Below are 13180 nucleotides of genomic sequence, written 5' to 3'. Positions count from 1 at the left end.
GTATTATGTATTAGCACTCTCTGCATCCACAATACTTCCCTTTTTCTTTTTCTTTTGCTATCATAAGCTTAGGTAAATACAGTAGACTCGCGGTAACAAAAACACCGCCTTGTGTGAACACCGGCTAACATGAACATAATTTTTTTTACACTGACTACTCGGTAGCGTGAACACGGTGAGAAAGCCCTATAACGTGAACAAATTTAAAATGCATTTAAAACGTTATTTTCTTTTCTACATGCATACATATGTTTGTTAATTATGCGAATCGTTTTTATAAAACGGGGAATACCCGTAAATTATTGCTTATGAGTATACTGGGGTGGATCGATGTGGATGCTTAGCAAACCAGTACAGTGTTGCAAAATCAACAATTTGCGCTATCAACAAAAAAAAGAGAACATTTTAAAATGTGTTAACAGTACATTTGCTGGGCCTGGAAAGCGGCAGACTTTGAAGTGTTCTGAACTTCCTAAAATGGAAAAAGCGCTTTACAGTTGGTTCCTTAAACAGCGACAAAAAAATGACCCTGTCAATGGATTGATAGTTAAAGAAAAAGCTAAATTTTTTCATTCAATAATTAAAGAAACTCAAAGTAATTTTAATGCGAGTGATGGATGGTTGCAACGCTTTAAGAAGCGTTATGGTGTGCGTTTTATTAAAATAAGTGGAGAAAAGTTAAGCTAGTTAGTTAGTTAGTTAACTCGGCTATAATCGCTTAAGCGGTTTCTACGCCAATTAAGAAGAAGAAGAAGGAGAAAAGTTATCTTCTAGACCTAAACTTGTGGACCCTTTCAAAAACAAGCTGCAAGCCAAAGTTAAAGAGCTAGGTCTGTCGCACCATCAAATATATAATGCAGACGAATCGGGACTATTTTGGAAGCTGCTACCTGACAAAACATACGTATCCTCACAAGAAAAAAATGCTCCTGGAAGAAAAACGGAAAACAGCGTGTCACTTTTCTGGCTTGTACAAACGCAACAGGGTGCATAAAGTTAAACTTCTTGTTATTGGAAAGGCAAAAAATCATCGCTCTTTTAAAAATTTTGATTCTCCTGTTGACTACAATTGCTCCAAGTCGTCATGGATGACGGCTGCCATTTTTAAACATTGGTTTCACCATTCGTTTGTACCACAGGTTAAAAAATCAGTTTTAGTAATTTCAAACTTTTACATATGTATTTCTTATTATTGTAGGTCAGGAAATTTTTAAAAGATCAAGGATTGCCCAATAAAGCTCTGCTGTTGATAGACAATGCTCCATCTCATCTTCCCGAAAATGAATTGAGATCAGATGACGAGTTAATAACTGCAATGTTTATGCCACTAATGTCACTCCACTCATACAGCCAATGGATCAATATGCCATACGTCTTACAAAAAACTTTTTACAGAAACAGTCTTTTGGCATCAATTGTAGCCACAGGGACTGATGTTATTGAAGCCCTAAAGAAATTGACGTTAAGAGACGCTATTGGCTATTTAGATTTAGCTTGGTAACGTCTTGAAAAGGAAACAATAGCAAAATACTGGACGAACAATTTAAGCTCTATAGAAGATGAAAAAGACAGTGATGAGGATATTCCATTAGCTACTTTGAGAGAAAGGATTTGTTTACCAATTAACAGCCAACAAGAACGCGCAATAGAACTGCTTCATTCAATTAATCCAGAGGTTTGAACCTTTTCTTCCATCCAATAACTCATTTGATTTAAATTGTGTATTTGCAGGTTAGTTTTTCAATTGCTGATGTCAACGAATGGACTGAAAATTTTCCTAACTCAACCGAAACGAACGAGGTTTTAACTAGTGATGAAAGTGAAAGCGAGGATAGTAATCTGGAAAGACCACATACAAGAATAGAGCCTAGTGAAGTAATCAACATTTTTAATAAAGCTTTGGAATGGGCGGAAGATGAAAATATAAGTCCAACAGATATCAGCGTACTTAAACGTCACCGCGAAAAAGCCGTGTTCAGCAATTTGCAAAAAAAGAAAATCCAAAAAAAAAAGATAACCCATTTTTTCCAATAATTTCAATGGGTATTTTTTCTTAACAAAACCTAAACATATAAATTACATGTTCTTACAATCTGAAATAAAATAAAAATAAATGAATTTGAGTTAAAACACATGTTTAATTTATTTGAAAATTTTAAAAATTATACCTTCGAAAACGTGAACAACCTCGCAAACGTAAACACGCTCGGTTTTTAATAGTTCACGTTACCGCGAGTCTACTGAATATTGGTAAGTATTAGCACTCCACTTCACTGTACATGCATATATATATGTATATTTATATTTGGTTTTTATATTATGTTTAAATTGTTCCGTTTCACGTAAGTATATATATATTTGCTTTTATATTTAGCCGCTTTATTTTTCAAGATATTCTCGTATGTATGTATACATTAATCACTGTCCACGTACATATGTATATATGTATGTAAGTATTAAATAATTTTGCCGCCACTTTTTCTTTTTATCCTCGCTTTAGTTTTGTGTTTATATTTTATGTTTTATAATTCTTGTTCCTTTATTTAGGTAACACTATCACTGCACAACTTGGTCACTTCCACTATATATGTGAATTATGTACATATGTGTATAGGTATGTATATGTATTTTTAGTAAACTATTATAAATTTAAAAGGTCATAAAAAAAACTGACACATACGAACGCCAAACTCTTTGAGGGCTTTACTATACTGACCTAGTACCATCACCCTGACTTGGAATTTCTCACCCCCCAGAATAGCTGTTGTACTGTGAAATTTAAAAGGTCATAAAAAAAACTGACACATACGAACGCCAAACCCTTTTAGGGTTTTACTATACTGACCTAGTACCATCACTTTGACTTGGAATTTCTCACCCCCCAGGATAGCTGTTGTACTGGATAATTTACATTGCTGCAACATACGTCCACGCTCGCTGTTTTTACTTATATTAAAGACTGGCATTTCTTCATGGGCTAAGTTTAATGGCAGTTTAAGCACCGAATGTGCCGTTCGACCACCATTGAGCAGAGTGGCGGTTATTCAGGAAGAGGCAACTGCTACAGCAATTCCTTTATCTTTTCGGATTTGGGCTAAAAGCAAGTTTAAAAGAAAGGTTTTCCCGTGCCTCAAGGAGCATCCAAAAATAACAAACCACCTTTGCCATCTTCGATTTTTTTGACAACATTGTCAAATACTAACCTTGGTTCTGGGTTCAAACGTAGAACAAACTCTGTTAATTGTTGTTGTAAAGAAGCAGTATCGTAATCTAGTTCCCGTATTAAATCGCTACTGATTTCCTCGGTTCTCTGTGGACTGTTTATTTCATAATCTGATAAATCCTTTCCAGAAATTGTTTTAACCTGGTTTTCAATTTTTGTCAGACCCTCATTGTAAATTAAATCACTGTACGTGACATTGGGACTTTGCTCTTGTAATCTGTGCAATATATCGTCCATCATATCATTTTTGTATTTATCGCAGAATTATTGAGGATTTGAAAGACCACATGTCGCTACTAATACAGCAAATAGCGCTCTCATTTTGCCTGCTGATCTACATTGAGCACCTTCTTCCAGTGTCACATCCCAATGGTTATTAATCTCCAGTAATCCTCTTGCCTCACATGCCTCTCGAAATGTAGAATAATTTTATGTCTTATATTCTTTTAAATCATTGAAAAAGGTAGGTCCGCAAACATGGTGTAAAAGCATGCGTAGACAAAAACATTCCATGTTACTAATATGAACTGTATAAACTCGTCCTAAAGCATCTCCAGATTTGACGCCAGGCCAATCCCTTTTTTTTTTGTTTTTTTTTCAATATCTTATTATTTATTGAATCTGCTATTTAGTTTAAAAGCCTAACAATAAGTTATAAAATCTTAAATCTATTTAAAAACTAGACAAGCTCAAGCAAGTGTTTGAGCTGTTTTGGTGATACGTTGCTCCTTAGTACGCAGGCATATCTCTTCTTTTAAGGCGTGTTTGATCGCAGGAATGTACCAAAGCATTAGCCAAAGGGTTTGGGTGATCTCGGAGTTTAGATATATATTTAATTCTGCTGTCTTCTACTTCTTTCTTTACCATAGAAATACCTAGGTCTTTATGGATATTTTCATTACGCATGTACCATGGTGAACACGTGATTGTTCTAAGCATTTTTGATTGAAACCTTTGTATTATATCAATATTAGTTGCACAGGTCGTACCCCACAGTTGAATGCCATACATCCAAATCGGCTTTATGACCGCATTATATAAAAGCACTTTGTTGTCTAGGCTAAGTTTGGAGTTTTTATTTAAAAGCCAATTTAAATTTGCAGCTCTTATCTTCATGCAAGTTATTTTACTAGATATGTGTTTTCTCCATGTAAGTCTTTTATCTAGATGAATACCAAGATAAGTTACTTCGTTGGCTTGGGGTACTAAAATATTGTTCATTTTTACTGCCGGACACATTTTAGGTCTTAGTGAAAACGTAACATGCTTGCATTTTTGTTCATTCACATTTATACGCCAGTTGGCTAGCCATTCTTCGACAGACCTTAAGTGCTCGGCTAATATTCTTGATGCTATTATGTGGCATTTATTACGGCTCACTGAAGCTGTGTCACCCGCAAAAGTTGAGGTCAATATATTATTAGCTCTAGGAAGATCTGCAGTATATATGATGTATAGAGTTGGGCCTAAAACACTGCCCTGGGGTACACCAGCCCTTATCTGTCGTTCGTCAGATATGAAATCTCCCACTTTTAAAATAAATTGTCTATTTTTTAAATAAGACTCCAATGTTTTATACAATTCTAAAGGTAGAATGTTTTTAATCTTATACAAAAGGCCTTCATGCCACACCTTATCAAATGCCTGAGCCACGTCTAGAAATAAAGCTGAACAGTACTCTCTGTGCTCAAATACTTTTCTTATTTCGTTAGTAATTCTATTTACTTGATCTATCGTGCTATGTTTTTCACGAAACCCGAGTTGGTGCGTTGGTATTATATTATTTTCGTGGAGGAAAGGAGACATCTTTGATAGTAACACTTTTTCAAATATTTTAGAAAGGCAGGGTAGAAGACTGATTGGTCTGTATGAAGACGGCTGTGTTAAGTCTTTCCCAGGTTTATCTATCAAGATAATCTGCGACTTTTTCCATGAATTAGGATAGTATCCAAGATTAAGAATTGCACTGAAGAGCAAAGAGAGCACTTCTACAGCAATACTTGGTAACTCAGTTAGCATTTTTGGGGTAATATTATCGTGTCCTGGTGACTTTTTTGGTTTAAGCTCTTTTATTATTCTAATAATTTCAGTAGGTGAAGTCTTAAAAGACTCGAGTGACTCATTACCTGTGTTGGGTAAGCTGGACAACTCGAAGTTGTTCTTTGGGCAATTTGGTTGAAATACCTTTTCTAGGTGATTTGCAAAACAATTAGCCTTTTCCTCGTCACTTCGAGCCCAATTTCCGCCCATGTCTCGTATAGGCATGTTGGAGTTAGTTGGTGGCTTCAGGAACTTTTGGGCTTTCCAAAGAGAATTTTGCTTGCTTGAATTTGGACACAGCTTCTTTATATACATTTCGGTGTTGGATTCTTCCTCACGATTAAGCGCTTTTTTAATTTACGTACAGCTGATTTCAATTGAAGCTGAGTGGAAGGGGAGCGATTTATCTGCCATTCATGCCTTGCACGCCTTTTTTCGTTTACAAGCTTTTCTATTTCTCTGTTGCTAAGACAGCTGCTTTAGTTATTATATCATTGAGTTCTTCTATGCTTTCGTCAATATCTCTTCCTGTATTTATTTTGTACTCAACATAAATGTGGCTAATCACGTATTTTTTATATTTTAGCCAATTCGTTTTATAAGAAGTTAATCCCACTTTTGGATTAACAAATATGGGTTGTTCACATAACTTTATTAGTACAGGAGAGTGATCAGAAGATAGATCAGTACATGTATCAACTGTTATAAGCGATTTATCTATATTTTTGATTACAGCAAAATCAATTAAATCTGGTATTTTTTTACGATCACTAGGCCAATATGTCGGCTTACCAGGAGATATTACGTCAAGGTTATTGTGCCTATTTATAATAGTGTGATACAGCTGTCGTCCTTTCGGATTAATTAGCCGTGAGCCCCAATACGTGTGCTTTGCATTGTAATCTCCACCTGCTATAAATCTATGACCTAGTGTTCCAAAAAAGTCTTTGAATTGGATGTCAGTAATTTTAAACCGAGGTGGACAGTATATGGCTGTCAGATTTAAGTCCCCGAAGCGATTTTTTATAGTTATTGTTGTAGCTTGTAATTGCGCTGTGGCAGAAGATTCTGATGTGTGGTGATTTAACCGTTTTCTAACCAACACTGCTGTTCCTCCGTGTGCCTTTCCATCTGGGTGGTTTGTAACATAGAGTCTAAATCCCGGTATAAAGAAATTGTTTTTGTTGGTAAGATGAGTTTCTGACAATAGCATTACATCGATACTATTTTCATCCAGAAATCTAATAAGTTCCAATTTATGTTGGTTAACACCGTTAGCATTTCATAAACAAATGTTCAATACACTCATTTTTTACTTAAAAAAGTTTGCAACATTTGGTTTTGTGATTTGATTATCTCTTGAATCATATTTTGCATTGAAGCCATAAATTGTGTCATACATTGGGTAAGGTTGAAAATCATAGTTTCAACGCTTTCATTTGGTTGGTTTTGGGGCAATTGCATTTGTGCAGTATTGCCTTTCACCACGTTTGCATAGCTTCCTTGTGTAGCAATGTCTTTAGGATTAACTGGTTTTGAAATGTGGACGGGGATTTCAATATTTTCAATAGATGGAATATTCATCATTTGGTTACGACGTGCTTGGATGCCCTGTGACAACTTCGATTTTAAATCTTTGTATACAGGGCAACCCCTGTAGTTAGCAGTGTGGTTTCCTCCACAATTGCTGCATTTTTTATTTAAATCCTCTTTTTTAAGAGTACATTTTGAAGTTGGATGTAGATCACCACATACTACACAGACACTTCGTAGAGTGCAATATGCTTTCGTGTGTCCACACTCTTGGCAGTTTGTACATTGTACTGGACCATTTCTCTTGTGTGGTTCCTCAACGGTGATTCTGCGATGGAGAAGATATTTTAAATTGTAAATCGGGTGTATTTCATTTTTCTTTAATTTGTTAGAATCTGGCATCAATTCTATTTTGAACATTGGTTGTGGGACTTTGTTCCTGTTAAAAATATTTACTACTGATTTAATGCTAAAACCACCTTCTTCTAGTGCTTCTCTAACGTCGTTAGAGTCTACCGAAGACTCTATACCTTTTATGACAACAACTAGGCTTTTTGAGCTCTTCAGTTGGTAAGAGTAGTAATTCTTGTTATTATTTGATAGGAATTTTACAATTTCCATGAAACTTTTTTCAGTGTATGTTTGAATTTTTGTTTCATCTATGTTACCTTTTTTCAAGGGCACAATGTGGAAATTGTTTGTGCCTATTATATTGCTCATTTTTGAAACAAGCGCATTTGAGCTACGCTCACGCAAATAGATTGGAGGGGGTTTGGCATTCACGACCGTGGTGGTACCCTTTGCTTCGTCGTTAAGCTCTTTGCTTAATAAGGCAAATCTGTTGCCATTAAGAATTTCTGGCTTTTTGGTGTTTGGAGTGTTTGCTTGAAATTTTTTGGTATTGACCGCTGTTTTAATATGACTCAATTTCCTTTTTACATTAATGTAGCGATCAATATCAGTCTGAACTGATGGCCCTTTTTGCTTGGTACATTCTCCCCTTGCATTTTATTTTCCTTCGCTGTACGGGTGCTTGCTGGTACCTGAATAGTGGCTGCTGTCAGTGGATTTGTTGTTGCCCGATTGCTGTTCACTGCTGCTTCTGCTGACTGCGCTTGCTTAGTCTCTCTTACATCTGATCGCTGCGATGACTCATCATCGCCGTTACATTTGTTTGAGCCTTATTACACACGGCAACTCTTAGTTTATAGGCGAGGGGGCGACAAGGAGAGGAGAATCGCGCCGAGTTTCCAGTGTTCAGCAACTCGCTTTGTGTTCTTATTCGTAACAATTCGCTGCGACGTTTTTCGGCATTCGTGTTCTTTCTTTCGTAGTACATAGTTGCATTTGCGTATATTTTTTTGAAATTAATATTTTGAATATATTTAAAAAATTTAATTTCATCTTTTGGTAAGTAATTTGCAAATATGTATACAAATATACATAATATAATATAAATATTTTAGAAAATGGAGTATGACGAAAAAATCGAATTAATTAAAGATATTGTGAAATGTATGGAGGAAGCCATACAAATTGATTTAGACGATAGTAAAAAGGGTGATATATCTTTGTTTTAATAAATAAAATGTATTTCTTAATTGACAGAGCTGATTAATATATGTGATAGAGTGGCCCCAAATACCTATAAGGAAAAAGAAGCGACAATGGGTTAAAGTAAAGAGTAGACAATGGGTTAAAGTAAAGTGAAAGAGAATGAGAAAAAACTCGAGCAGAGTTGCGCAACACAAGTTGCTCGTGTGAAGGTAATGGGCGACAGTAAAAGAGAATCGCCCGAGCATTAGCAACTAAAGTTGCCCCATGTAATCGCAAACTTTTTGCTAGGAGTTACTTTTGTTGGCTCGACAAAACTGAAGTAGGCATTTAAGGAAAGCCTACGGTTTTGCGGTTGAGGCTGCGAAGCACTCATTATTGTTTGTTTTGTTTTTTGTTTTTATATATTTGTTTTGTGCACTATTTGTTAATGTTTATTATTAGAAGTTTGTGTGCACTGTTTTTTATTTGTTTGTTTGTTTTTATTTATTATTATTGTTTGCTTACGAATCACGGAGCGAATTTAAAAAATACGTCCGTACACTTTGAACACTGACAGGGTTTTTTTTTTGCCAATCCTGAACAGAAGTACCTTGAATGTGGCGTTTCCAAGTTTTCTTACGTGCATTCCAAGTACAATACCTCGGCACCTCGACATAAAGAAGAGTTTTTGCAAACTCATTTCCATAGAAAGATCAAAAAAGCAGTGAGAGTGGTTTTTGGCGGAGTAGTTATTCGTTCGTGGAAATTGTGTTCATTAAAATAAACGCGTTCACGATTTTCTAAATGCACGCTGAGATGCATCACGGTAGCATGCCTTTCGTGCAACGGAAATCCTAACAGACGCCACACGGCTTCGTTGCTGCTGACATACCCACCAGACTGATGAGTTTGTAGCTCATCTACGGGATTCGCAAGATCAGTATTTCTAAAATTGAAAATAGCTTGATCACTATCCTTGTTTATATATTTGCAGATATATTTGATGGGGCCTACTGAACTGCATGCCTCAACATTTATGTGGGCATTAAATATTTTTGATAAAATTGATGAATAGGGGACTGCCCAACTATTATCAACCGTAACGTCGCTACCATTTCGGAGCTTCACGGTTGCTGTTCGACCTCAGTCTGCTGGCGCTCTTCTACGATACTGCGGGTATCCGTGGTCGTTGTGAACGGTCTCTTTCATTAACTTGCGAGGAAATTTTTTTGTGCATTTTCCGTCTTTCATGCAGGGGCTCTGTGGATTTTCGGGTCCGCATGGACGGTGAATCATATTTTTTACAATAATGTCATGTATAGTCTTGTCAATGTTAGGATCCGGTATTTCAGCGCGGATTATGTTATCTATTTGATCGGGTCGTAACTTATCTTTTAACCACAATAATATATGGACATGTGCCAGTCCACGTTTCTGCCATTCGACAGAGTACATAAAGCAGCGCGCGTAAAACTAATTGGCCAGTTGCTTGCATCTTTGTAAAATGTTAAAGTTGTTTTCTCATATCATCATGTTGTAGGCGTAAAAATCCATGCATGAAACCTTTTTGTTATGCAAGGGATGGCCTGTTACAGGATTAATTTAAGGAACTTGAAAGTGATACCCCTCTTGTCCCTTACTAAATATGATCGGATATTGCAACGCATCAAAAAATTAATGAGTATCAGGCACCCTGGTTAATGTGTCATCTCGGGCCTGTAAAACTATATCACGGGAAGCAAACTGTTCCCCTGTAACCATGCCTGCGACTTCATTTATTAACGGTGCATTATACCGCCTTTTATGTTCCCCACGTGGTGTGCGATCGGGGTGCATCACCAACCTATAATCATCTTCCGGCATTCTTTCTAGTGCTGTTTTGAAAGTATTGATAAGGCGACTATGTTCATGCAACATTCTCTGGATTTTTAAAACAGTATCCCTTTCGATTCCTTGTATATTTTGACACCTGCGAACAGCTTCGTTTTCTTCATCGCCCATGAAATAAAGTTGCAAAACCTTTGGTTTTTCATTATTTGCGGGAAGTAAGGAACTAATCCTGTGATACACCTGTCCTTGGATGGTAAAAGTAGGTGAAAATCCAGGCATTATGACCTCTTTTTCTACCCCACATGACGTCATCTGAAAGCAAGAATTATACTTTCTAATCCTGCTTAAAAACCGGCGCGATTCGTTACTGTCGTATAAAAGTAAAGATTTAAGAAGTTCCTCTGGCTCGCCAAGTAATGGAATTTTAACCTTTCCACCAGAACAGCACATACCTGGAGTTTCTTCTTTCCATTTCAGTGCTTCACAAGTCGATCAAAGGGTCATACTCAAAAGCGGCACCATTAAATGCTTTCCACGTACTCATTGAAAACGTACGTCTTCTTTCTGCGTGCCGTTCAGCATTTAAAAGACGTCGTCTTTGTGAATCTTCGTCAGTCTCTGCCGCAATCAATTGCGCGTGACGTTTGACATCTAAAACTCGACGTGTCTGATTCTGTTCCACTGTCTCAGAAGCTCTTTGAGATGCGTGGCATTCAGCATCCAGGATCTGACCGGCCTGAGTCTGCGTAAACGTCTCAGGGGCCCTTTGAGATGCGTGGCGCTGAGAATCTAACATCTGACGCGTCTGAGTCTGCTCTTCAGATTCTTTGCTTCTAGCAACTTTTGTAGTTCGAGCTCTGCTAGAACTATGACTTAGATTGGTTTTACGTTTGCGTGGCATATCGAAAACAATTATTAAAGATTTTTTAAATCGGTAGTTTTAAAAACTACAACGTAAAACAATTTTTTATAAAAACTTCGATAAAGCAAACCTTTTTACTTAAAACCTAAATATCAAAATCAATCAATAACGTATTGAACCTAAACAACTATGTTCAAATAAATGGAATAGGCTTATCTTCTACATAAACAGACATATACTTAAAATGCATTGTCATGCAAAACAATAGCATTCAACAAACAATAACACAAGCATTACTAAGGATAAAATGTTTACATATGATAACCCATGGGTTCTTAGAATACATTTTAGCAACTGTTTGTAAATGTACTTACATTAAAACAAACCCAAGGTCCCAAAACTTGTGCACTTGAAAACAATACCATACCATGTAGCATAAACAATATGCTACATAATATACATATGAACATGCACATGAATTGAGAATTAATAAATGAAAGCGACTGCAAAAATAAAGAATAATACGTATCTGAGTAAACCTAGAGATATGAATGATTTTAAGAATGATTTTAAGAAAATACCTACATCTAACAGCTACCTTTACTACCTAATAATAAAAATGTAACTAAGTACTATCTATCTCCTAACTAAATTTCATCAAAATCCGTTCAGCCGTTTAGGCATGATAGAGCAAAACTCCCAGCAAAAACCATAAAAAAATCACTAACTCAATTCAGTTTTCTGCCTACTTCCTACCCCCTAAATACGATGACGTGATCATTTTGATCTTATATCCGTTTTTAGGTAACCATCTATTACCTTACTAAATTTCATCAAAATCCGTTCAGCCGTTTAGACGTGAAAGAGCAAAAGTCCCAACAAAAACGACTAAAAATTACTAACTCAATTTAATTATATGCCTACTGCCTACCCCCTAAGAACGATGGCGTGATTATTTATAGCCTATGACCATTTATAGGTTATCATTTATCACCTTACCAAATTTCATCAAAATCCGTTCAGCCGTTTAGGCGTGAAAGAGTAACAGACAGACAGAGTTACTTTCGCATTTATAATATTAATATGGATGTACATATGTATGTGTGTACATATATTTGTATACATTGCCGAACAAATAATTCACAAGCACTCAAACATACATATGCGTACACATGTGAATATGTCACCAACAAAAAATTGAATCACTGTTCTACAAAACCAACAATTGTCTAAATAGCAGAAGCATCACAAGTCAATATGGCAGCCAAATTAGCCCAAAAGCCGGAAGCCCAAATATAGTAAATTTTACAACAAAAACAATTTCATTCATAAACGCAGGCGCAAATTCCACAATATTTGTCAATTTTAAAAAAAATTCAAAAATCAAATCAGCGTCGATATGTATGCAAGCTCATACTAAAACATACATACATATGTATATACGCTAGCTTGTTGGCGAAGCTGTTCGAGCAGCAAGGGAAGCGGTAACAATCGGCGATCGTTTGTTAGTTTCTTTCGGCACTGCTCGGATTTTCTACCAACAACACAACGTTTTGGCGCTTTGTCGTCGCGTCAGTGCTTTGTTATTATGAATGTATGTACATATGTATGTGGCTCGCTTATGCTTTCGTAAACATACAGACAAATGTGCCTAAGAATGCCGATAATATAAAATAGTGTGTATATTTCTGTCTAATTCTTTCCTGGTCTCATCCTACACATTTTCTTATTTGTGTCTCTTACCTGTCGTTTTTTCCGTTGCATCCGGTTTTGCATCCGGTTTGAAATCACGATTCTAAAGAAGTTTCACTTCAAAAAAAAGGGCTGGTAGCAACACCCTCTCTTATCGAACGACAAAACTTATTGAACAACCTGGTACGTCAAAAACTGCTGTAAACCCTTTTGATTTATATAAGTAAATGACACAGTACAACAGCTAATCTGGGGGGTGAGAATTTCCAAGTCTGGGTGATGGTATTAGGTCGGTATAGTAAAACCCTCAAAGGGTTTGGCGATCGTATGTGTCAGTTTTTTTATGACCTTTTAAATTTTTTCCTTATCTTGATGTTTTTCGCTTAGTTGTAACATTTTGGCATAATTTTTTTTTTTTTTTGCCACTTTCTGCATATTTTTAACATCGTGTTTGCTGCCTCAAA

Source organism: Bactrocera neohumeralis, unplaced genomic scaffold (assembly GCF_024586455.1).
Source record: "Bactrocera neohumeralis isolate Rockhampton unplaced genomic scaffold, APGP_CSIRO_Bneo_wtdbg2-racon-allhic-juicebox.fasta_v2 cluster11, whole genome shotgun sequence".
NCBI classification, from domain to species: Eukaryota; Metazoa; Arthropoda; class Insecta; order Diptera; family Tephritidae; genus Bactrocera; species Bactrocera neohumeralis.
This window is presented reverse-complemented; position numbering follows the sequence as displayed.